Genomic DNA, 25548 nt, shown 5'->3' with positions numbered 1-25548 from the left:
GAAACAACTTTTAGTTAGGATCTGGCCAAAAGAAAAAGAGTATTTTTAAAATCATATTTAGCTCTGTAATCCTATGGTTTTCATCAAACTTTGAAAAAAAAAAAGAACAAATTATATAGAATTTCTTCAGTACACCTGGTATTTCTCCACGAGTCACTTGCCATCCCTTCATAGGCTCTTAACATCATCCCAAATTCCACCCAGGCTCCAAACAGATAGGAAGCCTCCTGTATGAACCTATGAGCAATAGCTTCCTTCCTCCATTCCTTCCTTCTTTCCTTCCTTCCTTCCTTCCTTCCTTCCTTCCTTCCTTCCTTCCTTCCTTCCTTCCTTCCTTCCTCCCTTCCTTCCGTCCCTCCTTCCTTCCTTCCCAAATGTGAGGCTATTCCCTGTACTTCATTCCTTAAATTGACTTCAAAGTAGAAATTGGAAACGGTACTCTCTCATACTGCTCTGTAGCAGGAAAAAGTCACATAATCTGTGCTCAGCCAATGAGAAGTACCTTCATGGGATAAGGGTTGAGGATTGACTCCAAGAATAAGACATGGCATAGACTCCACTAAGGAAAAAAATGGCAGGGTAAGCATTGACTTTCATTGTAGACATCAGGCTTCTAGGAGCAGAAACGATGTCAGCAGTGGGCTCAACTTGACCTTGTTCCAAGGAATGGCCCGGGTGTCAGGGTCCTTTGGACATTGTGTCAGGTTGTACAGCTTCCAAGCTCAGTGTTAACCAGTGGAATCATGGCAGAAATGTGGTAACCCGTTTCTACACCTGACCCAGTCAATGCCTCCCATGCCATTTATCTTTTGTGTTCTTATTTACCCAATTCCAAAATTATAGAGCCATGCAAAGGGTAGATCCTGGATCTCTGACTGCTTTTCCCTAGGGAAAGCTGATGGAAACCCATCAGATTTTAATAGTAGCCAGAACAAAACATGCTTAAATCTTGTTGAACTTTCAAGAACTACTTGTTCTTTGTTGTTTCTCATCCTACTCTGATGAATCCACAGTCGAGAAGAAAACTGAAGAGTGGCTAGGTCTTAAACATAGAGAGACAAAGTAGAAGTAGTCTAGGCAGAGAGAAGGGCCCATGCCACCTTTTTTTTTTTTTTGCCAGTCCTGGGCCTTGGACTCAGGGCCTGAGCATTGTCCCTGGCTTCTTTTTGCTCAAGGCCAGCACTCTGCCACTTGAGCCACAGCGCCACTTCTGGCCATTTTCTGTATATGTGGTGCTGGGGAATCGAACCCATGGCTTCATGTATACGAGGCAAGCGCTCTTGCCACTAGGCTATTTCCCCAGCCCCCCCATACCACCTTTGTGGTAGCTGTGAGAAGGGCAAGGATGAAAGACATGAAGCTGGGCACCAGGGGCTCGCAACCATCATCCTAAATTCTAAGGAGACTGAGATTTAAGGATCCTGGTTCAAAGCCATTCGAGACAAGAAAGCCCTTGAGAGTCTTTCCTCCAATTAGCCACCCAAAATCTGGAAATAGGGCTGTGTCTCAAATAGTAGAGCACCAGCCTTAAGCACAAAAGAGCTAAGGAACAGTGCCCGGACCTTGAGTTTAAACGGCCAGATCCTGAGTTCAACAGCAAGCCTAAGTGGAAAAGCTCGATAAGGGGAGACAGCCCAGGGGCTGGGGCTTTCAAAGTAAGACTGCAGAAGTTGATGGAAGACAGGCTGTGAGAGCCACATACTGGCCACATGGAAGAGTTGGGTTGACAAGATTCCTGCTTGTTGCCATTCCTCCTGTCCAGATCCTGGAATGCTTCATGGTTACCCTTTCTTGCTCCCTGATGCCGAGGGCCTCGGGATGAAGCTGTACTTTTCCATTCTGCAGTAAGCTTCCCACATCAAAGCCCAAGAAGCCACAGGCATTTGGGGGAGTCGTGGGTCAGATATTTAATTATTCTAATCTAGAAGTCTTTTCTCTGTCTACTGCCAAGAACAGAGAGTTCCTTTCTGAAAAATAGGGTAGCTCCTTGGAAGGGCCGAGTCTTATCCTTGATCCACAAAGCTCTCAGAACCCCTCCCCCTTGATCATTCCAAAGCTTGAAAACCCACCCACCACTCCTCACACACAAATGGGGGCCAGGCTACAACCTACCTTGCCCCCCTCTCTCACGAGTGTTTATGGTAAAGACAAAGAAAAATGGTCTTAGGTCTAGTTTTTAAACTTCATTTTTTAAAAAGAAAAGTTATCTTCAAAATGGAGAGGAACGGGTGGACGTGTATTTCTTAACAGTGTTGGTGCTGTGATGAAATCAGATAAAGAAATTACTATAAAAATATTGCCTCATCTACAAAGCTGGGGACAGTCTGTCCTCCCCGCCCCCCCCCCATACACACCTTTTTTTTATTTTGCTCTTTTTAAGAAATCTTTAAGAAAGATAATGAAAGAGAAAGCTTGAAACCTCCTTTCTATTGATGTTCGGACACAGGACTGCTGGGTTTAAGAACCAGAGGAGATCAAAGGGAGTGGGCCCATCCCGATAAAATGATAGCAGTGCTGGCAGGGGGTGTGGGGTTCATTTGGGAACTCAGAGGCAAGGAGTTGCGAACACACCTTCATTTGTGCAGAAAACCTAAGGAAAAAATACCTGAGATTCCGAGGAAGTCCATTAAGAGTATGGCTTGAAGATTTGCCCCTGTCAGAGAGGAGAAGGGAATTGAATTGTGGTGACCAGCCCCTAGTTCCAAAAGAGATTTCTTTTGGAAAATGTAAGTGGCCCAGAGTCCATTCAATCAGTTCATGAAAGACCACACACACACACACACACACACACACACACACACACACACACACACACACACACACACCGGAAATAGAGGGGCAAGTGGGCTCAAAATGTTTTCTATCAGTTTTTGTCACATCTTTTAATGTGGATATTCCGGTGGATTTCCACCCTCCCCACATCTGCAGGTCCAGCTGGGGCTTCCTTGCCCAACATCTGTCTATCCAGCAAGGGGACTGTTGGGTAACAAAAAAGTAGAAACATTAGGGAAAACCCACCTGGGTGGTCTTTCTCTAAATCCAGTACTGGCATTAAGAACTGATTCCCTATATTAAATGGTAGAGACGTGCCTATTCCAGACGGCTATCCTAATCTGTTACTCTTAAGTCCGTGCCAATTGAAAGAGCAGAAGTTAGAAAGCCTGGCTTATCGTTTGCATCCTCAACTAGTCATTGCAAAGCAACATATACACAGGAGGAAGCAGCTTTTGACAATAGTTCATGTGGATTCCACAAATACCAAGTGATTTTCATGTTAGCTTAATTCTGATGTAACCAGGAAGGCGAATTAACTTCAAAAAGGCAGAGAAGAAAATTTGAAAGCATAAACTCCTTGTTCCTTTGCTAGCTCTTCCATGGAAAATAACAGTGTAATGAATTATTAGAACTTGCCTAGGTCAGGCACTGTACAAAGTGCCTTATGTATGTGTCATTTTTGTCTTAGAACAATCCCATGAGGGAGGGACTTTATTAGTCCCATTTTTACAGATGAAGGAACTGAGACTTGGAGGGACTTAAAAATTTGTGGCTAGCCAGGCACTGGTGGTTCACACCTGTAATCCTAGCTACTCAGGAGGCGGAGATCTGAAGATTGTGGTTTGAAATCAACCCTGGTAAGAAAGTTCATGAGACTCTTTTTTTTTTTCCAAGTAACTACCAAAAGAAGCCAGAAGTAGAGCTCTGGCCCTATTGGCAGAGCACCAGCCTTGAGCAAAAGAAAAGCTCAGGAATAGTGCCCAGGCCCTGAGTTCAAGCCCCAGGATTGGAACACACACACACACACACACACACACACACACACACACACACACACGTTTGTGTCATGATCTTAAACCCAGTCTCTCTGACCACCCTCCCTATAAACTTTTAGTTCACATTTTCCATCATTGCTCATCTTGCCTCTCAGAAGGTAGTTAAGCAGGTTTCCAATAGACAGTCTATTTATAAAATCAGCAGAGAGAAGCAGAATTGACAGATGGTTGGGCAGTATGTATATTCTTGCTTTGACCTTGAAAAGAAAAATAATCACCACCTCCCCATTGTGCTTCCTTTGTTCAACCTAGAATAGAATGAGCCTGCAAGAAGGAAGCATTTCTGAATTAGCAGGAAATTATAGTCCCCAGAATTTTGTCTTACACAACTTAGAAAAGCACCAGTAGCACAATATACAGTGATTTGGTGCCATCTGTTCATAGCAATGGCATAATAAAGTTCCCAATGTTGTGCTTATACTACATGACCAGCCTGACTTATCCTATCTACCCTCACAACAGCTCTACCAGGCATAGACCGTCTCCTCAGTTTCCAGATGAGGAAACTGAGAACCCAAGATGAAAAATAATATGTCAACTCTATACAGATTTTAGTGGTAGAACTGGGATATGCATCTATATTATTCCAAGACCACAGCTTCATTTCCTATTAAAATCCTCACTTCCCTCCTTGGTACCACCTCCTGCCCTGTCTTGTGTAAGACTCCATGACCCAGTATCCTTGCCAGTCTTTCTGGCTCCTTGACATTCACTTATACCTACTTTGAATCAATTACCTGATCAAAGCTAATCTTATTATTTTGCTCAAATGTGTCCCAGTCTGGGTGCTACCAATGTTTTGTGTTATATCTCTATAGAATAGTCTACAGGAATGTGAATAAATGACAAGGGCATTAGAAGGACTAAAATTAGAAGTTGAAGTGAGGTACAGTGACACACATCTGTAGTCCCAACACTCAGAAGGCTGAGGTAGGAGGATTGTGAGTTTGAAGTTAGCCTTATCTATACATGGGAAAACCCCATTTTTACAAAAATAGCATTTATTTATAGCTAAAGGATTGCTTCAGGTTTTTAATTCATTATGGGTAGAGGTGGGGACTCTCGTACACTCTAGTTTGAAAATTTTAAGTCTAGCTTCCACCCCCATTGAAACATACTCATACATAGCTTTGGCTATGAAAATTGATATAACCGTTTTGGAAAGTAATTTGGCCATATATATCAAGGGCCATAAAAATGTTCCTCACCGTTGACCTAGTAATCCCTTTATTCCAGGAAAATAATTTAAAAGAAGAAGAAAATAAACCTAATTGCACATAGATGTTTTATTACCTTTTTAATATAGTAACACGGATCTAAAAGCAAAAGAAGTCTTGAATTATATTAGAATAGTGAAGTAAATTGCAGTGTAATTACCTCAATACCATTCCAGGTAACTGCAAATAAATAAATAAATATTGGGCACATGGTAGAAATTTGGAAAAATAAACAGGAAACAATGCTGAATGAACTAAGTATACTCCCCAATTACAACTATATAAAAACATATATTTGTACAGATGAAAGATGGAAGGGGCTAAGGAGAAAGGTAAATAAGGTGCGTGATTGATTAGTAGGATTATGGATGTGGTTACTTTGAGTCTTTAGACTTGCAGGAAAATGTTTCACAGACCCTTTGAAAGTCCCTCAGGAAAGGGGTACTTACGAGAGGACTCCGGGCCCAGACTGTGGGTGAAAGTAGCCAGCCCCTCACTCAGGCCCATGATTGTTCTCTACCCTCTCCTGGAGGCCTTCCCATCCTGGACCAGGATGTGGTAGACGAGCTAGAGAACCCATTCCTCATCTTCCTGAGGGAGGTAGCCCTGGCCCTGGGCCCCAGAGAGCCCCTGGCACTGTCATTTCTCTCATTTTCCCAAGGTGGTGGCCCTTTCTGGAAGGTCAAACCTGCCCAGAGTGCAAAGAGCTCATAGAAGCATGATCAGGCATCCCAGAATCCAACAGATTAGGATCCTGGGGAGGGTAGGTGGATGCCCACAGAGGTAGAAGAATGCTCCGGGTGATGGGTTAAGACCTAGGAGCGGTGAGCCTGGTCTCCCTCCCTCCCTCCCCCGTATGCTTAGTAGCTAAATCCATTCAGCAATCTTTACTCTCTTTCCCACCTCTCCTCCTTGACCTGAGGCCTGTCCATGCCACACATCCAGGGTAGCAAGGAGCCCCTGAGTGGGATACAATGCCCTGCCTCAACCAATCATGGGGATGGGTCCTTCTAGAGGCAGTGTTGGCTTCATTCATTTTTTTCCCTGCTGAGCAGTTCCAGACCTGGCCATTTGCTGGAGGCCCCGGGCGAGGCCTCTCTTCAGTGCCATTCTGTGAGTAAACACCCCTTCCTCACAAACAGGATGCTTGCCGACACAGGCTTTCATCTGGCTCCATACAGAAAGGGACAGAGCATCAAGGCTTTGGCTGGTCACAACACAGTGGGCGGGAAGCCAACAGGAGTTCATTGTCCTTTCTGCCATCTTGGACTTCGCTCCCACGCAGCTGCCTTCAGAGTTTTAAACAGCATTTGTTCAAGGGACAGTGTTTTAGCCAATGCTGGCACAAGACTCAAAGGACTCTGAATCTGGGGGAGCTCTGAATCACAATGACTCCTCTTACCCTTTCCTCTTTTGGCAGGTGGTCGCTGAGCTCAGAAGATGGACAAATCCTGTCTACAGAGAAACGCCTGGAGGACAGGCCAGAATTAATTAGTAAGATGTAAGAAATAACACTTTCTTTAGAAATGCAACTTGCTACTTTCAAGCCCCAAAGGTAAAGCAAATCAGATTAAACCAGGATAAAACTGATAGAGACTCTGCTTGAAGGATGTCAGAAAAAAAAAATGACATGTTTCTGCCTATCTCTTGAACCTCGGTAGGTCTGCCCATGTTCCTGGGGTATTTAGAGACTGGAGAGCACTTGTGACATTCTGTACCATTTTGGCATTGTTGTCATCAATCTAGGGCAAGGTTGTTCAAACTGGGCACCAGGTGATATTTGGAGCTTGAACAGAAAGCACTTGAAGAGAAAGTAAAGTTTTGAAGTGATATGATATCCAGAGTGGAGAGTTCACTCAAAGAAATGCAAGGCTGTTAGTACTGGTCATGTGTGTGGCTTCTCTAAAATGTCCCTTATTTTAAATGGTCTTTGTGTGGAAAGGTATGCTTGCACACATGAGCAACAAAGCACGGAAATGTTTTCTTCCAGGAAAATAAAACTCGCATTTTCTAGTCCCCTGCAATGAATCCCCTTAGAATACGGCTACTTGCGTTTGGTCATGTTAAGTTGACAAACCATCTGGGTTGTGGACAAGCTTAGAAGACGCATTGTTTAGATCTGGCTTCTGTCTCTTGCAGAGTTGTGGCTAATGCAAGGATGAAACTATAGCCCTAGGACTTAAAGAACAGCTTCTACTCTGTAGTAACAGATATGATATTGAATTCTAAAAGGCCATAGGAAGTTTGGTGGGGAATGAGGAGAGACAGAGTGACTCCTCTACTTGACGTGATGACTGCGTACCTCTACGGTATGTCAGGCAGAGGAAGGAGAGGAGAGAGGCAAACCTTGACCTCAGTTCCTTCATCCATAAAACATCTACCATTCAATCACTGTATCTGTGGGAATGTGGCTCAGCCTCTACCTCTGGGATACAAAATCCATGGCTGCTCAGGTCCTTCATATAAAATGTCATAGTATTTACTTATAAGCTACATTAGTCACTTTCAGTCATCGAGAGATTACTTATAATACCCAATACGATGTAAATGTATATAAACAGTTGTTGGTGAGTGCATTATTTGTAGAATAAAGACAAGAAAAATCTGTCCATGCTTAGTACCGAATTAACATTACTACTATTATTATTGCTTTGCCACTCCTGGGTTTGAACCTAGGCAGTGTTCCTGAGCTTTTCCCCTCAAGACTGCTAGCATTCTACCACTTAAGCCACAGCTCCACTTCTGGCTTTTTGCTGGTTAATTGGAGACAAGAGTCTCATTGACTTACCTTCCCAGGCTGGCTTTTAACCATCATCCTCAGGTCTCAGCTTCCTGAGTAGCTAGGATTACAGGTTTGAGGCATTGGTGCCTAGGTCAAATTATTTTGATTCGTAGGCTCCATAGGTACCAAGCCCATAAATATGGAGGGTCCAGTGTATTGTGCTGAGTGTTTTATATAAAGTTGTATGTTCAATTCATTAGAGGCCTCACAACAACGCTATTTAAAGACCGCCCCTATTTTATAACAATGAAACTGGCATTCAAGGACATTAAATTACTTGTTCATAACCAAACAGCCAGTACTGAGCAGAATTGTCATTTAAGCCAGGTCTTGTAGACCCAGTTTATGCCCCGATGCCTTGACAGAGATGCCAAAGCAGATTGTTAGAGGCAAAATGATCTAAAGACCACTACCCCACCAGTGCTGTCAAATAAGCAAAGCAAAAGGGAAAAACAAAGGGCCCAGGAGCTTGCCTTTTTATCCTGCCTACCCAAGGAAGTTCCTAGGAAAGTCTCGAATCTAAGGCTTACCAATAAATCAGCTTCCTGGAACAAAGGTACAAAGTAATCTAGCAAAGCACCCAGCCCCAATGCATCAAGTCGAGCTAACATGAACACACGGCCACTTGGATGTTGTTGTGGTTGGATGGCTTGAACTTGGGAAGGGTTTGGCATGAAATGCCTGAACAATAACAATAGAAAACAGATCAAAAGCCAGGAGAAAGAAACCAGGAGAAATGAAAAACAGAAGGAATTGCTAGAGAAGATGAAAAGAGGAGAATTACGATTTGACACCATTGTGGAGCCAGGTCCAAAGGTTTTACAGCCAGTTGACCCATAGCCAGAGGAGATTCCTGAAGCATTATTGGAGGTATGAAGTTACAATCCTTGAGTGCTTTTGCAGATTTCTTGGGCTTTAGGGTTAAAAGAAGTTTCCTGATGGTTTCCTAGGCCCATCTTTCCCTTTAAAAACTCTCGGAGAAAGTTCCTGATCTTAGGTATGTCATTCTTCCGTGGATACCAAGGAGGCACAAAAGCAGTGGGAAGGAATGAAGAAAAGCTGGTTCAAGCCCTCTGTCTACTGTCACACGAGTATGTCACCAACCCACGTATCAGAGCACTCTGAACCTCTCTGTTCAGAACCCAATATTCAGTAACCAGCAAAAGAGAGAGTGTATTGACTCACATAATTTCTAAGTGACATTTAACTTCAGATACGATTTGGTCCAGGAAGCCTCAAAAGATGTCACTAGGTCTCTGTCTCTTGGCTCTAATCCATTTTTTTCTTTCTTCTCAAGCTCCAGGTGATGATTTGATGGTCGATTTTAAGCCTCTCTCCTCCCAGGTTTGAGTCCAATAAAAAGACATGCCACTCCCTGCAATGTTTCGGTGCTAGCCTCACCAAGACCCATTGGCCCAAATGGGATTATACACTCTGCAGGTAGGAAGAATTGTAAGAGGCTGTGGAAGTCATCCAGGTAAGAACTCATGGTCATTAGTGCTAAAGCCACAAAGCAAACTGAAGCATCCGACTGAGTTGAGAGGGGCACTCCAGTGATGTCAAGGCAGGGCTGAAATGGGAGGTGCTGGAGAGTGGAGAGTCAGAGATGGTACCAGGGACCGGGCAGGAGCATCTAGGACAGGTGACCCAGCCCAGTGAGTGACACATAAGGCATGAGGAAGGATGATGTTTAACTGTTTTGAGTGAGGGTGAGATTGTGGGGCCTACAGAAATAAAATACGATCCGTAGGTGGGCTGTGGGTCCCAGGGCCTCTGACCTTGAGAGTAGCCATGTTTGAAAAGAAAGCCAGGAATCACCCCGGGCTCTCCATGGATGGGAGCTTGGGTGGTCGCAGAAGCTCTGGGATCAAGTACATCTGTTGGTGGGCTCACTTTAGATAACAAGAAACAGCTCAGGCACAAAGCCCCAGAAATGGCAGGGGGGTAGGGGTGGTGGTGAAGGAAACAGGAGACACATTAGCCAAGATAGAAAGCTTTTAAGGAGGGGTTGATAGAGCCTAAAAGGAACCTGGAAAGATAAGGAATCGTGCCAGTTGCATTCTGCAACCAAGAAGTCCTTGGCCTCATTGGCAAGCAAGTCAGTAAAGTGAGGTGACGAGCAGCTAGCTTGAGGTTGATGGACATAGGAAGGGAGGTGATGGCATGGGCTCAGCCGCTGGGGACAACCTTCTTATCAAGTCTGGCAAGCGAGGGTCAGAAAGAGATAGGGATGGGACTACAGGAGTGAGGGATGGTTTGGGGTGTAGGGGCTTATTTAGGCTTTTCTTTTTTCAGAGAATAAGAGGCTTGGGTAATGCTTACATAATGCCTGAAAACCCTCCACGGGTGGGAGGGCAGAGCCTGAGTGTTCATTCAGAAGGCTCAAGGAGACTCTCAGAGGCTCCAGGAAAGAAGAGGGGCAGGCACGATTTAGATAAAGGTCTTGGTCTGAAGCAAGATGTCAGGGGGAAGGTAATCTGGATGTTTTCAAAGAATGAGGAGGTCAGAGTGTCTGCCAGATGTAAAGGGACCTGGGGTGGCCCAACTGGGCTTGAAGAGGGTCTAGAAGTCCTAAGCCACTCGGATGAGGAATGGCAGGAGCGGCTGAGTGGTACCAGGACTCCTGAGCTTCAACGGCTCAAGGCTCTCCGTGGCCTGCAACAGTCTTGTATGCTTTTCAGATCTTCTGGTCTGGAATTCCTGGCAAGGTCAACAGAGACTGGGCTGAAATATTTTGCTCAGGAAGAAAGAATGAGCTAAATCAATACAGGCAGTAAAATAAAATTGAAGAGAAATGTTTAAGCTCCTCAAGGGAGCAAACTTTGCAAACATTTTCACAGGACCTGTCTACAGTCCAAGTGATGAGATTATGTAAAAAGGACTCTGATCCACTCCTGGAAACAGATCTGTGGAGTTTCTACTTGACAACACTTCATGACTGGATTGCATCACTAAAAACCTTCCCAAACGGACCTCAATTGGATAATTCCCATTGGGCAACAGGGAATGGGAAAAATACATATTTTTTGACATTCAATGGAGTTTTATGCTTAAAAAATGAATGTGAGGAACTAAAATAGCTGTGTTTTGGAAAGGCCAAGCAAGTAAGGTATGGTATGTAAGGGGCATTCTGGGTGTGACTCTCCAGTTTGGAGCCAGGCTCAAAGTTCTTGTAGAAGTCTATCCCCACCACACCCAAGACCCACCTGCTGTAGGGGAGGGGTGAGGATGGTGGTAACACCCATCCTTGAAGCCTTTAGGGAGAGAATAAGCGAAGAGAAGAGCGGCAGTCTTCATGGGAAAGATTCTTGGGGAGAGCTAGAAGAATTTGTAGTAAGTACCATCGAAAAGTTTTGGGGTTTTTTTGCCAGTCGGGGTTTGAACTCAAGGCCTGGGCACTGTCCCTGGCTTCCTTTTGCTCAAGACTAGCACTCTACCACTTGAGCCACAGTACCACTTCCAGATTTTTTTCTGTGTATGTGGTGCTGAAGAATCGAACCCAGGGCTTCATTCATGCTAGGCAAGCACTCTACTGCTAAGCCACATTCCCAGCCCAGAAAAGGGATTTTAAAAAAAATCTATTTTGGTCATGGCTCTATCCCAGAATGTATACTGCATCTAGCTCAGAGAAGATGCTCAATAATGTTGAGTGACAAGACAGAGATATTTCACTCAACTTGTCTCTCCATCCATTCATCCATCCAGCCATCTCTCCACCCACCCATTCATAAACACTTATTGTTTATGAATGTTTACACTTCAGGCCCAGTACTATCACTATTGAGAAGAAAGCCACCAACAGAACCTTCAAGGTCTCTCTCCTTAGGAAGCTCCCATTGTAACTGGGGTAGCCAGGCAGCATGAAAGGTAAGCAAATTAAATGAAAAAAATGCTATGACAGAAATGAATCAAGAGTTAATGATAGCCGGGCACTAGTGGCTCATTCCTGTAATCCTAGATCTGATGATCATGGTTGGAAGCTAGCTCAGGAAAGAAAAGTCCATGAGACTCTTTTCTTTAATTAACTATCAGAAAACCGGAAATAGCACTGTGTTTCAAAGTGGTAGAGCACTAGCCTTGAGCTAAAAGACCTCAAGGACAGTGCCTAGGCCCAGAGTTCAAGTCCCATGATGGACCAAAAAAAAAAGGAGTTAATGCTAGAAACTGACTAAAGGGATGAGGTAACAGACAGATGGCCAAAGAAGATCTGACAAAGAGAAGTCCGCTATTGGGGCTAAGCTAAGATGAGAAGAACCTAGATTAGTGTAGGTTTCTGCTGTGCACGGAACATTTATGACCTCCCCCCAAAAGCTCTTATGTTGAACCCTAATTTCCCAACTGATGGAGGCATGGTCTTTAGGAAGCGAATGGATATGTATACATCCATAGCCAGGCGTCTAGGAGGGTATGCAACAGAATGGGATCTAGGAATCACTCTTAATTTGAACATCTTGTCTTCTGCTCACTACTCATGGAAAAATCATCTTTATTATTAAAAAAGAACAGCTAGCCCCAGAAAATATTAGCATAAAATACATAATATAAAGATAATCACTCAAATATTATTCATGAAGCCAGCATGGTTTGGAGAAGGTAGGTCTACTGAATTTGGTCACCAACTTGCCCTGGTTTTCTTGACATTCCCAGGGTCCTCACCTTGATTTCCTAGGTAAACTGAGGCCCAGCGATGGAAATCTCAGTAACAAGGCTTGGATCTTGGATCTGCTACCTTCTTGGCATCTTAGACGGCCCCCTCGCCCTGCCCCACGTTAAGAAGACAAATTAATCCTCTACATGTCATGTAGTTCAACTGTAAATATACACACATTCTTGCTCAAGAGATCCAGCATGAGGATAAAATGAGGTTAGAGTATAAATCAACACAGTCTCAGTCAACTGTGGTGGCCTACAAAAATGGTCATTGGCCCTGCAAATAAAATTATGCAATGGCTAGACTTGTGTGACATTGTAACAAAGGTAGGATGAAAGAACAATTACTTAGAAGGCTGCCATATAATTATAAGGTGACCATATAATTTGTTGTCCAAACCAGGACAGCGTTGAGAGCGGAAGAGAAGAAGTCCTAATGACATTGGGATATCAGTAGTAAACCCAAGACTGACCCAGCCCAGCCAAATAGAGTTCTAGGACCACAGACCATAAAATGACAGAAAAGCAAGGCTGGCTTTGTGGGCGTGTCCTGTGTAGTCACCTGGGGCCTGCTGCACCAAGAACCCTAGGTGTGGTTCTACCTTCTTGAAATTCTTAATACTTTTTGAACAAGGGCTCCTCCATATTGCCATTTTGCCCAAAGGCCCTTAAAGTGATGTATCTTTGTGCTGCTTAGGGAACATTTCATCGTGCAGATGGACAGATGGCTTGACTTCTGAAGCCCCTTCCACTCCCAAGCAGCTAAGCATCTGAATCCTGCCCTCTCCAAAAGAAAATTCTGGCTTTAACCCCAGTGGATTCAAATACTCTAAAGTTTAAAAAAAAAAAAAGGCGGCACATAATAAGATGAAAACTGGGGTCTGAGACCCCAGAGCTGTGTCATTACCCCGCTCAGTGAAGGTTCCGGCCTTTGGAGAGGGCCCAGCCAACACCTGGAATGACCTGGCACCTGTCTGAACTCAGGGTTTGGGCTTGGCCAGCATGTGCGAAGTGGGCCAGCAGCTGAAGTAGCCAAGGTGCTGGATGAACCCTAGAGGGCATGTGCATGAGTCACCCTGTGAAGTTAAACTTACTGATCTGGCACTCCCTTGGCCCACTGATGGTGGCTGCCAGTACCATTTATGGGGCTTTCAAGAATAATAACCATAAAATCCAGTTCCCTGTCTTAACAATCCAGAACAAAGCCAGGTAGCACTGCTAGAGGAGTACAGCTGCCCGTCCTGTGACTAGGAACTTTATCCCGCAGTCTAGCAACCCTTAAAAAAGGCAGCCAGACCCCAACCTACAGAAAAACTTGGAGGAGGGAGGAGCAGCTGAGAACACTGCTTGTCTTCCAGGTGTGTCTACTGGGGCCCAAGCATTCCCATTCGTGAAGGGTCCAAGCCAGCACCATAACTGGTGAACTGGGTGTAGGGCCTGCAGGGAGGGGCTAGTGGAAATACAGTCCTGAACCAGGAGTAGCAGCATCCTGGTCTCTTTTCACAGATGTTAACAGTACCTTCATCTCTACAGTGTGCAACCCCAAATAGTCCCTAGACTACGTCCAATGTCCCACGGGCCTCCAGTTGAGATCCCCCTGTTGAACAACCTCAGCAGAGTTCCTACTAAAGGGTGATGGGGAGAATTCTATGAGTTAAGAATGGGTCCAAGGGGCTGGGGATATGGCCTAGTGGCAAGAGTGCCTGCCTCATATACATGAGGCCCTGGGTTCAATTCCCCAGCATCACATATACAGAAAACGGCCAGAAGTGGCGCTGTGGCTCAAGTGGCAGAGTGCTAGCCTTGAGCAAAAAGAAGCCAGGGACAGTGCTCAGGCCCTGAGTCCAAGCCCCAGGACTGGCTAAAAAAAAAGAATGGGTCCAGGACTTAGAGCAATATCCAGCACAGTCAGGACTACATGAGGATATGTCAAACAAATGACGTTGTTAGGACACTTCCCCCACACCACCTTGGATAGGTGGAGAGCGCAGCCCATCCCTTCCCATCAGTGGGAGCATCCACCCACTCACTCTGCACAGAAACTACCCCATCTGTGGCTCCGTGCCCCTCAGGGGGTGCTTAATGCCTTTGCTGATAGCTAGGCCACTTCTGCCAGGGCAAATGTCTTAACTTTTCTGTGCTTCCTGTGAAAAATTGATATAACCATTGTATTTGCCTCATGGAACTGTTTTAAACCTTCATGACAGTGGCTGGCACCTAAGACTTCCTTCGGCTGGTGGCTGAGAGGGACTGCCACCACCACCTAGCAATGCCTGGCAGCCGTCCAAGAAAACAAGCACACTCATACTGCGTGGACTTAGTGGGGGTATGAGTGTGTAAGACCAGAAATCCTAGTATGTGCTAGGGTGGCAGTAAGCACCTGTGATCTCAACTACTTGGGAGGTATAGGTAGGAAGATTGAGGTCCAAAGCCAGCCCTTGGCACAAGAATGAAATACTATCTGGGAAAGCAAACGAAAAGCAAAAGGTTCTGAGGTATTGTCCAAGCAGTAGGGTACTTGCTAGTTCATTCTCAGTACCATAGAAAAAGACTACCATGTGAATAGTGGCCCCCAAAATCCAGTGCTAAACCCCGGCAAGTCCCAGGTCAAGTAGGACAGGTTGATTTTGGAATTCTATTCGGACTCTTGTCTGGACTCCATCCATGCTGCTAGAATGATAGGAAAGAACCCCTCCCTGACGTTCAAGGCAAACCCCGGCTCTTCCCCCTCTCACAAGCCTGTGCCCTCTGGTCCAGTCAACTGTGCATCACTTACTTGCTCAGGCTCTGCATGTTCATGGGAGGAGGGGCTCCCATGCCACACCCTCGCGTCTTAGCAGCATTCCCATCCCTACTCCCAAGCCTTCCAGAACTCACACCTGTGCAGAAGAGAAGCAGTGAGCATCAGCCATAAGGATCAGAAGGAAAACCCAAGGCCACTGTATATTGTCAGGACCACAGCCCCCTCAAACTCTTGGGAAATATTTTATGTATGTATGTATGTATGTATGTATGTATGTATGTATGTATGTATTTCTGTAGAGAGGGTATAAAGAGAGGTCCAATAAACCACTGGGGTGCTTTCAAATCTACCACTCACAGACTTTATTTAGTTTGAGAGAAGACAAACTTGGACCCATTGGTTAACCACACCTGGCTCTGCTATTGGTCACAGCGTGAAGCGTAGAGATTCTACCCGAGTCATGAGCACCAAGTGGGGAACCACCATCCCCCCCCCAACCCCCAGCAGTCCATAGTGGAGAAGAGGAAGGAGTGAGGTCCTGATGCAGAAGGCTGTTCTGAACCTAGAATTGATATCATGCCAAGCCCCCAAGGAAGGAGAAGATGAAGCACACCCCACCCTCACCCCTTTTGCTGGCCAGTATGGTGAAGTGACCTGGGAAAGCTGAGGTGGAGGAAAACCAGAGGCAGGTGGACAGGCTGCCCGAAAGCGGCTGCTTGGATTTGTTTGCAGGTGAGCAGCGCTGATCTGTTGATGGTAAGGTCAGCAAGAGGGGTCTCCTCCAGAAGCGTCAGCTTGCCAGATCATTCTATAGGCAGAACTAAACAACACCTCTCTCCCAAGCCCCGGAGAGTTCTGAGAATACCACAGTCTGGAAACCCCAAGTCCATGTATCCTTAGCAAGAACCTGAGATCAGGCTGCATTAGCGGGCAGGATGCCTCACATGTGTGGGGACTTGGCTTCCTTTCTGCAGCATTCTCTCACCCAGTAAGATAAGGAGCCACAGATGAAGCCACTCAAATACCCAGACAACTTGACTCACCACCCAGTGGGAGAAGACTGAGTCTTTGCACATCAGCCTCTGCACTTGGCAAGCTGCTCTCGCTGGGCAGAGAGGCCAAATAACCTGGGACCTGCTCCTCTTATCCTACCCAATGCTGAGGCAATGAGGTAACCAGGAACATTCACATTAAAACCAGAGAGGCTGAGCACTGAGTTCGGAGCCCTCCTTTGTGTTAAGTGCAGTACTTGGTTTGACATCTCCTAAGTCCAGTCTGATTTCTTTAGGTAGTGCATCTGACACAGTGCCTGGAACATTAGAAGGGGTTAAATAAAAGTTGCATTGACTTGATAGCTCAGAGTGAAATCTGGGAATAGCCTACAGGAAATTGATTCCCTGCCCACCCACCCACCCCCCCCCGCACCTTTTTTTTTGGTTGGTTGTGGGCCTTGAACTCTGTCCCTGAGCTCTTTTGTTCAGGGCTTGTGCTCTACCACCTTGAGCCACAGCTCCACTTCTGGTTTTTCAGTGGTTAATTAGAGTTTCATGGGGACTTTTCTGCCCAGGCTGGCTTCAAACTGTGATCCTCAGATCTCAGACTCCTGAGTAGCAAGGATTATAGGCATGAGCCACCAGCACCTAGCTGACTCTCCTTTTGTAAGCCAAACTATGATCTTTCCTGAGAATATGACCCATCCTCTGGGCATCTAAAGTAGATTTCATAGCAAGTCTGTGGACAAGACATTGCATCTGTATTCCTTTGCTAATGCTGCTATAACAAAACCCCACAAGCTGGGTGACTTCATCAGTGCAGGTGTATTGCTCACTGTTCTGGAGACTAGGAATCAGAGATCAATGTGTCTGTATGGTTGGTTCCTGCAGAGGGCTTTGAGCAAGAAATCTGTTCCATGCCTCTGTTTCATGTTGTGCCTTGATTTGCTCATATCACCCAATATCTGGTTTTGCAATGTTGAGGATCAAACCTAGAGCCTTGCACACACTAGGGGAAAATGCTACCACTGAGCTGTGCCCCTACCTCAGACATCTTGAGCTCAGAGTCCACCACTCTACAGTATGACCACATCTTGACTTGATTAACCACATCTACAATGCTCTGTTTTCAAACAAGATTACGGCTTTTTAGCAACAACACTTGTGGTCATGTGATCATTTGACCAATAGCACCAATAGCACCTATACATAAGCATCATGGGGCAATTTTCAGGAAACTTCACTAAGAAAATTCTTAACCGCACAACGTGGAAAACTGACAGACTACGAGGCTGCTTTTTGATGGCTGGAGCTGGACCTGCCATCTTGGGCCATGAAGTAATATTGGCAATGGAGAGAATGTCTAGTACAACAATGCAACAGGAACCAGGGTCCGTCTGGCTCCATAGTCCATGCCCCTGTACCTTCCTGGATCAGAAAAATAAATGGTATCTTGATTAAGCTTGAGATCTGTTACTTGTAGCTGAACTGAATCCTAATTGATTTGACTGGGTCTCCTCCATGGCTCAAAATAAATGAGATTTATACGTTTCTTGAATTGGATTTGTTGGTAAGCCCTAAATCTTCACCATCTTCCATTATCAGATAGTCTCTTGCATTGAGAATCGAGTCTTTCTCTGATGGGCAACAGAGGGGCTGGCAGTGTCCAATCTCTGACTCAGAATAAAATCCCATTTACACTGAGCACCACAGAGTGCATGACTGAAATCCCCCGAGAAAGTTTGTTCTTCTTGTGGTACACACATAGAAGGTGGGCGAGATGACATGAAAGGGAAAGAATAGAAAATGAGCAAAGCAGTTCCCTGAACCCTGCGGATCCCTTCCCAGCCTCCCAGGAATAACAGAGCCACCAGGACTTGGACACAACACATGTATATGACTAGCAATCCTGCAGGCTGAGAACATTCCTTCCACTTCTCACACCAGGCTTCATAGCCAGGGAGCCCTAGAGCCATCGTTTGAGTCCAGATCAGTTGGGTTTTAAAGCCTAAATTCTTCCCAGATCCATATCCAACTTGCCTAACTCTGCATACACTTGCCACTGGGGGAAAAACTGTGCCCTTCCAGGCTCATATTCCAGTTGTTCTGAGTTGCTGTTGTGTGCGGGAGCCCTCTTCCCCTGTCCTGGGCCGACAGGATGGAAGAAATAGGATGGCTTCCGAACATCGGGGAGATGGTGACCACGGGTGCACATCTTGGCTTTCTGATTCTTGTTTCTCCATCTGTGAACAGGAAGAACTCCCTTTTCAAAGCTTCCTGGGAGCGCTAAATTGGAACCAGTCTGATAACTTATGTAAAGTGTCTGGCAAGGAAGGAGCTCAGCAAATATAAATAGCAACTCTCTTTTCCTTGGTTTTATCTAGAAATCCTGCCTCATAAGGAATGTGAGGACAGAAATGGGACATTTAAATAATCTTTCCAAGCCATCCCCGAGGCCTAATAGAATAGATGGAGGCTAGTTAGGGAAGCAGGAGACTCGGGACCCAGTCCAGTCTGGCCTTTTGCCAGCTGGATGACCTTGGGCAAGAAATATAACCTCTCCGGAGACCTAATGAGATCGCACACATGAAAGGCTTTTATAAATTATAAAGGGCTGGGCAAACAAAGATGGCGGCACTGCACTCAGATGAGGTATGGGGATAGAAGCCATCACTCCACATGTTTTCTTTTTAGAGGACAGCTGGACAAAAGGCTCTCCTCCACAAAGGACTGGGGAAAGCAGTTTGGTTAATGGTCCTTCACCCAGAGGCCAAAAGGTGAAAGGTCATAATGAGGCCTTGTCTTCCAGGGGGATATTCCTACTGGGAGGCCTGGGGGCTGGCTGCCCTTGCTGAGGCCCACAGCAACTGGCTCTCTAACCAAAGAAAGGAACACTTTGTTTTCAAGATTCTGGGGGAATGAGAAAGAGGAAAAGAGAGTGGGCAAGGCCCAGGCTGCCACTTTCCCCCTTTGCTTTCTGACTACATGCTAGATGGTGGGCAGAGTTCAATTGTTCATTCCGCGATGCTTATCATTACCATTTTTCATTAGCATCCATGAGCACAGCATGGGCCTCGCACTGTGCTGAATAAGCACTGCTTCATTTTGCCATCACAACGATCTGCTTCAGGGTGGTATTATTACCTTAGCATCCCTGTTTGGATGATCTGGCAACTGAATTGGGGGGTATTTCTCTGACCAATTCCATGGTTGTGGGCTGTGTTTTGTCTTGCATACATGTAGACTGTGCTAAAGGAGGACCAGGGAGACAGAGCCTAACCAGAACCCTGACTCAAAGCCCAGGAAGCAAGCAGTGGGGGTTCAAAAGAAAGAAGGACATATATTGAAATTACAGTCCCCACCTCCAGCTATCCTTGCCTTCTTTTCTTGCTCAGAAGAAAAAGTCACCATCCATTCAATCAATCTGGAATTCTGGACATTTGGGTTGGGTCTTCTCTCCTATTCCATCTCCTACATCTACCCACCTGTCTCAACCAACAGGTTTGCTTCAAGGCCAAGTTGCACGTCCTAGGCTAAGAGGAACTGAGAGTCTCCATAGGAATAACCTGAAGAAATCAGCACAAGTTTTGTTATAGGCCTTGATCAAGACATACTGTTTTTATAAACTGCTTTGTTGAATGGAAACTCTTTTGTCCAACTCTTTAAAGGTAATTTTTTAAAGTTCAAATATTAATAAAAACAATACTCAGGAGAACAAATTAAAGGAGGAAGGGTTTATTTGGAGGGTCATAGTTTTAGGAATTTCAGACAATTGTCTCTTGGCTCCAGTGTTTCTGAGCCCCTGAATGGTAAGGCAGAGAACTGTGGCAGGAACAAAGTGTCTCACCTCATGGTGGACAGGAAGGAGAGAAGGAGAGAGACAGAGAAAGAGAGGGGGGGGCACACATCAGGAAAGGGCTGGAGAAAAGGCCTATTTTTCCAAGGCCCCACATGCAGTGATGTCAACACATCTCGAGTCCATCGAGGCATTGATTTGCCAAGGGATGGTGACAGCCACGTGTATTCCATCTCTGGGTAAATCATAAAAGACATGGGAACTTCCACCATGGTCTCCTAGATGGACAACTTTGGAAAAGCCACTCACGGTGTGATGGTGACACCTAAGCAACCCAGTAGAGAGGCAAATGTGGCCTCTTGTCCATGGCCAGCACTGCTTTACCAACAGTGAGTGGACAACCAAAGTAAGTAGACCTTCTAGCCCCAGGTGACATCGTAACCACAATCCTTATGACAGATCTTCAGCTAGACTCAACCAGGAAGTCACCCCTGAATTCCTGACCCACAGAAATGGTGAGACAGTAAGGGTTCTAAATGCTAGGGTAACGTGTTACCAGCAAATGGCAATAAATACATTATGAGCACCTTGTCCTAGGATAACAAAATGTAAATCCAAGCATGCCTGGCTCCAAAGTTCATGCCCATGAGCCTACCCTGATTAAGGAGCAATTTCCAAGTGTACAGGATGGAGAAGGATATTCTGAGCAATGAGAAGGATACATTACCTCCCACTGTCCCTCCAACCATAGTACAGGCTGCTTGGGGAATGATCCAGTATATTTACACAGTCAACTCATACCCAAAATTCTAGATTCTCAAGAGGTTAAGCTCTAGAGGATCAAGGTTCAAGGCCAGCCTGGGCAGAAAAGTTTACCAGACTCCATCTCCAAAATAACCAGCAAAAAGCAGGGATGGGAGTGTGGGGTTTGGCTTAAGTGGTAGAATGCCAGCCTAGAAAAGTGCAAGGTCATAAGTTCAAACCCCAATACTTCCAAAAAAGAGGCAGAGGAGGAGGTGGAGGAAGAGGAGGAGGTGGAGGAGGAGGAGGAAGAGGAGGAGGAGGAGGAGGAGGAGGAGGAGGAGGAGGAGGAGGAGGAGAGAGGAGGAGGAGGAGGAGGAGGAGGAGGAGGAGGAGGAGGAGGAGGAGGAGGAGGAAGAGGAAGAGGAAGAGAAGGGAAGGGAAGGGAGGAAGAAAAAGATAGAGAATGTTGATGCTAAAACCAAATCAACCTAAGTTTAGGGGGTCCGAGGGCTACCCACTTACTGGTGACATCTGACCACCTCCTATTTTCTGAGGCTCTGTGGGGAGGAAGAAGGTATTCATCTTGTCTGAAAGCCTCCACTCGGGCCAGTAGTCATGGCAATCCTCCTGTTCAGAGCTTTCCGTCCTTGTCTGGACCTCCCGGGGAAGGGGGGGGGGTGCGGTGTCAGCTACATTCCTCTGGATGCCCAGGCCTGCTGGCCTTACTGCTGGCCAGCAACTCTGGGAGCTTGCTGGGGGAGGTCAAGGAGACATTGCCCCGCTTAGCCCTGGGGTCAGGAATTCCGCCCTCTTTCCACTCTCTTTTCCAACAGGGCACTTGATCCTCCAGGAAGGACCTAGAAATCATCCTGATCCAGGCACGCCAGCTCCCTTCCTCCCAGGCTGCTCAGAATTCCAGGCTGTGTAATGTAGACAAAGCGCCCTGGCTCGCTTTGAAAGTGTCTTGAGGGCTTTTGATCTCTCACCAAAAAAACAAAAAGGCATTTATTATCAGAGACTGTTTGTACCAAGTTATAGTGTCTCTGAGAGACAAAATGAATTCTCTTTACAGTTGGGGGAGCTTCAAAATAGAACATTGGAGACCCAGAATAGGTGATGGCCAAAAAGCCAACCATCTATTTCCCAGGAGAAAAAGGGGGGCCATAAACCTCGGCAGTGGTTGAAGGGGACCCCCATCCAAGTCTGTCTCATCCATCTAGCTCCAAGGAGGAGGCAAGGAGAGGGGGTTCAGAGCTCAGTAGGGACTCAGCCTTCCCTCCTCTAGGTTTGGTGGCCACAGTATATCTGTCTGAGGCCTCATGTCCCCAGCCCCGTCTCCCCTTCATCCACAAAGACACTTCGCATTCTGTTAAAGGGAAAGGCCTAGGAATGTATTGCTGATACTCTGGACATCATTCTGGCCATTAGAAACCAGCCACCTGCCTCTGGCCTCCTCTCTGAGAGATTTCAGATCTATTACTCCCCGTGAACCTTATCAAATGGGGAACCTAAGGGCCTTTGGAACCAAAGACTTGGGTTCAAGTTCTGCCTTACCACTTTGAAGGCTTTTTGGATGACCTGAGATGCGTCCTTGATATTCTCAGCCTCTAGTACCCTTGGATAATGTACACAGCATGACCAGTACCCAGCCTGAAAAGAGCTAGAAACTCTAAAACAACGACTACAGTTAGGCAGGGTAAATATGCTGCTACTGATATAGGTAAAGAAACAAAAGCCCAGAGAGGGTGGGTGACAATGCCAAGGTCCCAGAGTACATTTGGTACAGAGCTCAGCCCAGGACCTACAGCACCACCTTCCCAACCACCAGCCCATCAAGCCCCACCTGTCAAGTGGAGATCCATTCTCTAGGCAGGAAAACTGTGGGGATAGATGGGAAACAGTCATGGAACCATGTAAAGCCCAGTCCTCCTTTTGTGAATGTTGTGACCCCTGGAAAATGATTCACATCCAGGTACCTCTGTTCTCCCATCTTTAAACTGGCTAATCAAGATCTACCTTGTGGGCTGTTGGGATGATGACAAGGAGGAGCTGCCAATGAATACTCCCCAATGCCCGGGGCATCCATGCTTAAGATGTAGGCTAACTAAACACTGGACTGGCTTCTTGTTTCCTGGGATTGAAGAAGCTGGCCCAGAGTGTAGTCCACGTTCATCGAGGCCTTGAATGGGGCTCAGCAAGATGAGGAAAGGCACCACAAGTCACTAACCAGACAAGTCCGAGACGGGAGGCAAGCCCTCCACACTTCAGCTGGACATCTACGGGACCCACTCCCCCGAAAGGATAAGAAGAGTGTCGAGCACACAAGCCAAGCTCTTGGGCAACCCAATTTTGAGCAATTCTTTAAAGGAGAGAAATGTCCCCACAGAGCACATGTTGGCCACATTAATAAACCCTCTGGGTTTGATCTCTGTTTTAAAGGCATTCATTAATCACCCTCCACTCTATTTTTAGATAACTCATGCCTCGCCATCCACTAGGCCCTGGCCCTTTACCAAATCTGGATTTTTGTTCTTTGCTTTTTTTTTTTTTAAAGAAACTATCTTTTCTTTGTTTTAAAATGAGAACTGAAATAATTTCTTCATGTTCCCTTCAGGAGAGGGGAACTAGATAAGGCTCCTCTCTGTGTACCAACAGTGTGCAAGCTATGGAAAATCAGGGCTGAATTTTTCAATAGATTAATACAAAACTAGAGCTAGGTGCCAATGGCTTGTGCTTGTAATCCTAGCTACTCAGGAGGCTGAGATCTGAGGATTGTGGCTCGAAGCCAGCCCAAGCAGAAAAATCGGTGAAACCCTTATGTCCAATTAATCACCCAAAAAAGTGGTAGAGTGCTAGCCTGGAGTACTAAAGCTCAGGGACAGCATCAGGCCCTGAGTTCAAACCCCAGGACTGGTGCGCATGTGCATGTACATGTTTATGCTTGTGCGCACATACTACAGACACATACACAAAAACTAGTTATCCTGATAACACAGATAATATAATCCATCTCTACTTTTACCCTGTCTAATGACTGTATCTTTAGGAGGATTGTATCTTTAGGAGGAGGATTGTATCTTTTGTGTCCTCTGTCAGTGTGGAACCAAGTGTGTCTCTTGCTTCATGACTTCTTTACTGATGCTCCCATGATCTAACCACCTCTGGTACCAAGGGTCTTCATAAGTATTTGTTGTGTGAACGATCCCTCTTCCCAGCCCCGTGTGATGAGGGGATTCCTTTCAACAAGGTATACGGTACTCTGGGGAAAGTGGTTGGGGATGGAGTTTTACAGATCCAACCTAACCTTGTTTTCCTTCTTGTGATAAAGAGCCCATCTTTACATTCAAGACCTCTTTTGTGTGGTTCACAGAAGGTGCACCTAGTCCATGGGTGAGATTTGTGACCCTAACATGAGCAGAAATCCAAATTCCTGGCACAACAGGTGGTTCAGGGACTCAGAGCCAAGAGCCAGCTAGAGTTTCTCTGAGAGGAATTGGGTACATAGTTCTGTGATGCTAATACGGTAGCCATTAGCCATAAGTAGCTTTATAGAGCTCAATTTAAATTTGCCCAAACTAATTAAAATTAAATCTTCAGTACTCAGTCACACCAGCCCTACTCCAAGTGGCCAATGGTCAGATAAGTGACAGCACACATCTATACAGCACAGATAGAAGACCATTATCTCCACTGATCCAGATTCCCCCATGTCGGAACCAGGCCACAATAGATTGCTTTCTTTTCTTCTTCTTTTGCTTAGGTTTCTATTACATAGAACATAGTCTTAACAATAGAACACTACTCATACTTCATCAAACACGTGCAGGTAGGTGTGTAGGTCATCCAGTGAAATCTTCATCAATGATCGGTCACCCAGTGCTAATGGCAACAATCAGTTTAGCCTCCCACTTTCAATCAAACAAGTCTTTACTTCTAGGTAGGTCGAGAGGATGGAAGTACTGGGGATCCAACTCTGGGTTTGGCCTTAGTAAATATTCTACCATTGAACTTCACCCCCACTCCTTCTATTGTTGTAGCTTGTATTATTTTGCTATCCTGTTCAGAATACCAAGAATGCTGGACATCCAGGATAAAAAGAAAATTCATACCAAGAAGAAAAGAGTGCTTCTCTGGCAAGCAGTATGGAGATTCCTCAGAAGGCTAAATGTAGAACTCCCCTATGACCCAGCAACCCCACTTTTGGGTATTTATCCAAAAAACTACAAACAAAATCAAAGTAAAGCCACTAGCACAACAATGTTCATTGCAGCGCAGTTTGTCATAGCGAGAATCTGGAACCAACCCAGATGCCCCTCCGTAGACGAATGGATCAGGAAAATGTGGTACATATACACAATGGAATTTTATGCCTCTATCAGAAAGCATGACATTGCCCCATTTGTAAGGAAATGGAAGGACTTGGAAAAAATTATACTAAGTGAAGTGAGCCAGACCCAAAGAAACATGGACTCTATGGTCTCCCTTATTGGGACTAATTAGCACAGGTTTAGGCAAGTCACAACAGAGGATCACAAGAGCCCAATAGCTATGCCCTTATGATCACATAAGATGATGCTAAGTGAAATGAACTCCATTTTATGAAAATGATTGTTATATCAGAGTTGTAACTACTTTCAACATCCCATGTGTAGTTTCTACTATTGATGATGTTCGTGTATCACCTTCTTGTGATTGTATCTACACTATCTCTGTAATCTTATCTGAGTGTATGGGAAACAGTGTGTACTGGTATTAGAATTAGGAAATTGAAAGGGAATACCAAAATTGAGAGAC

Source organism: Perognathus longimembris, chromosome 17 (genome assembly GCF_023159225.1).
Source record: "Perognathus longimembris pacificus isolate PPM17 chromosome 17, ASM2315922v1, whole genome shotgun sequence".
NCBI classification, from domain to species: domain Eukaryota; kingdom Metazoa; phylum Chordata; class Mammalia; order Rodentia; family Heteromyidae; genus Perognathus; species Perognathus longimembris.
The sequence above is the reverse complement of the archived record's forward strand: the minus strand, read 5'-3'. Positions refer to the sequence as shown.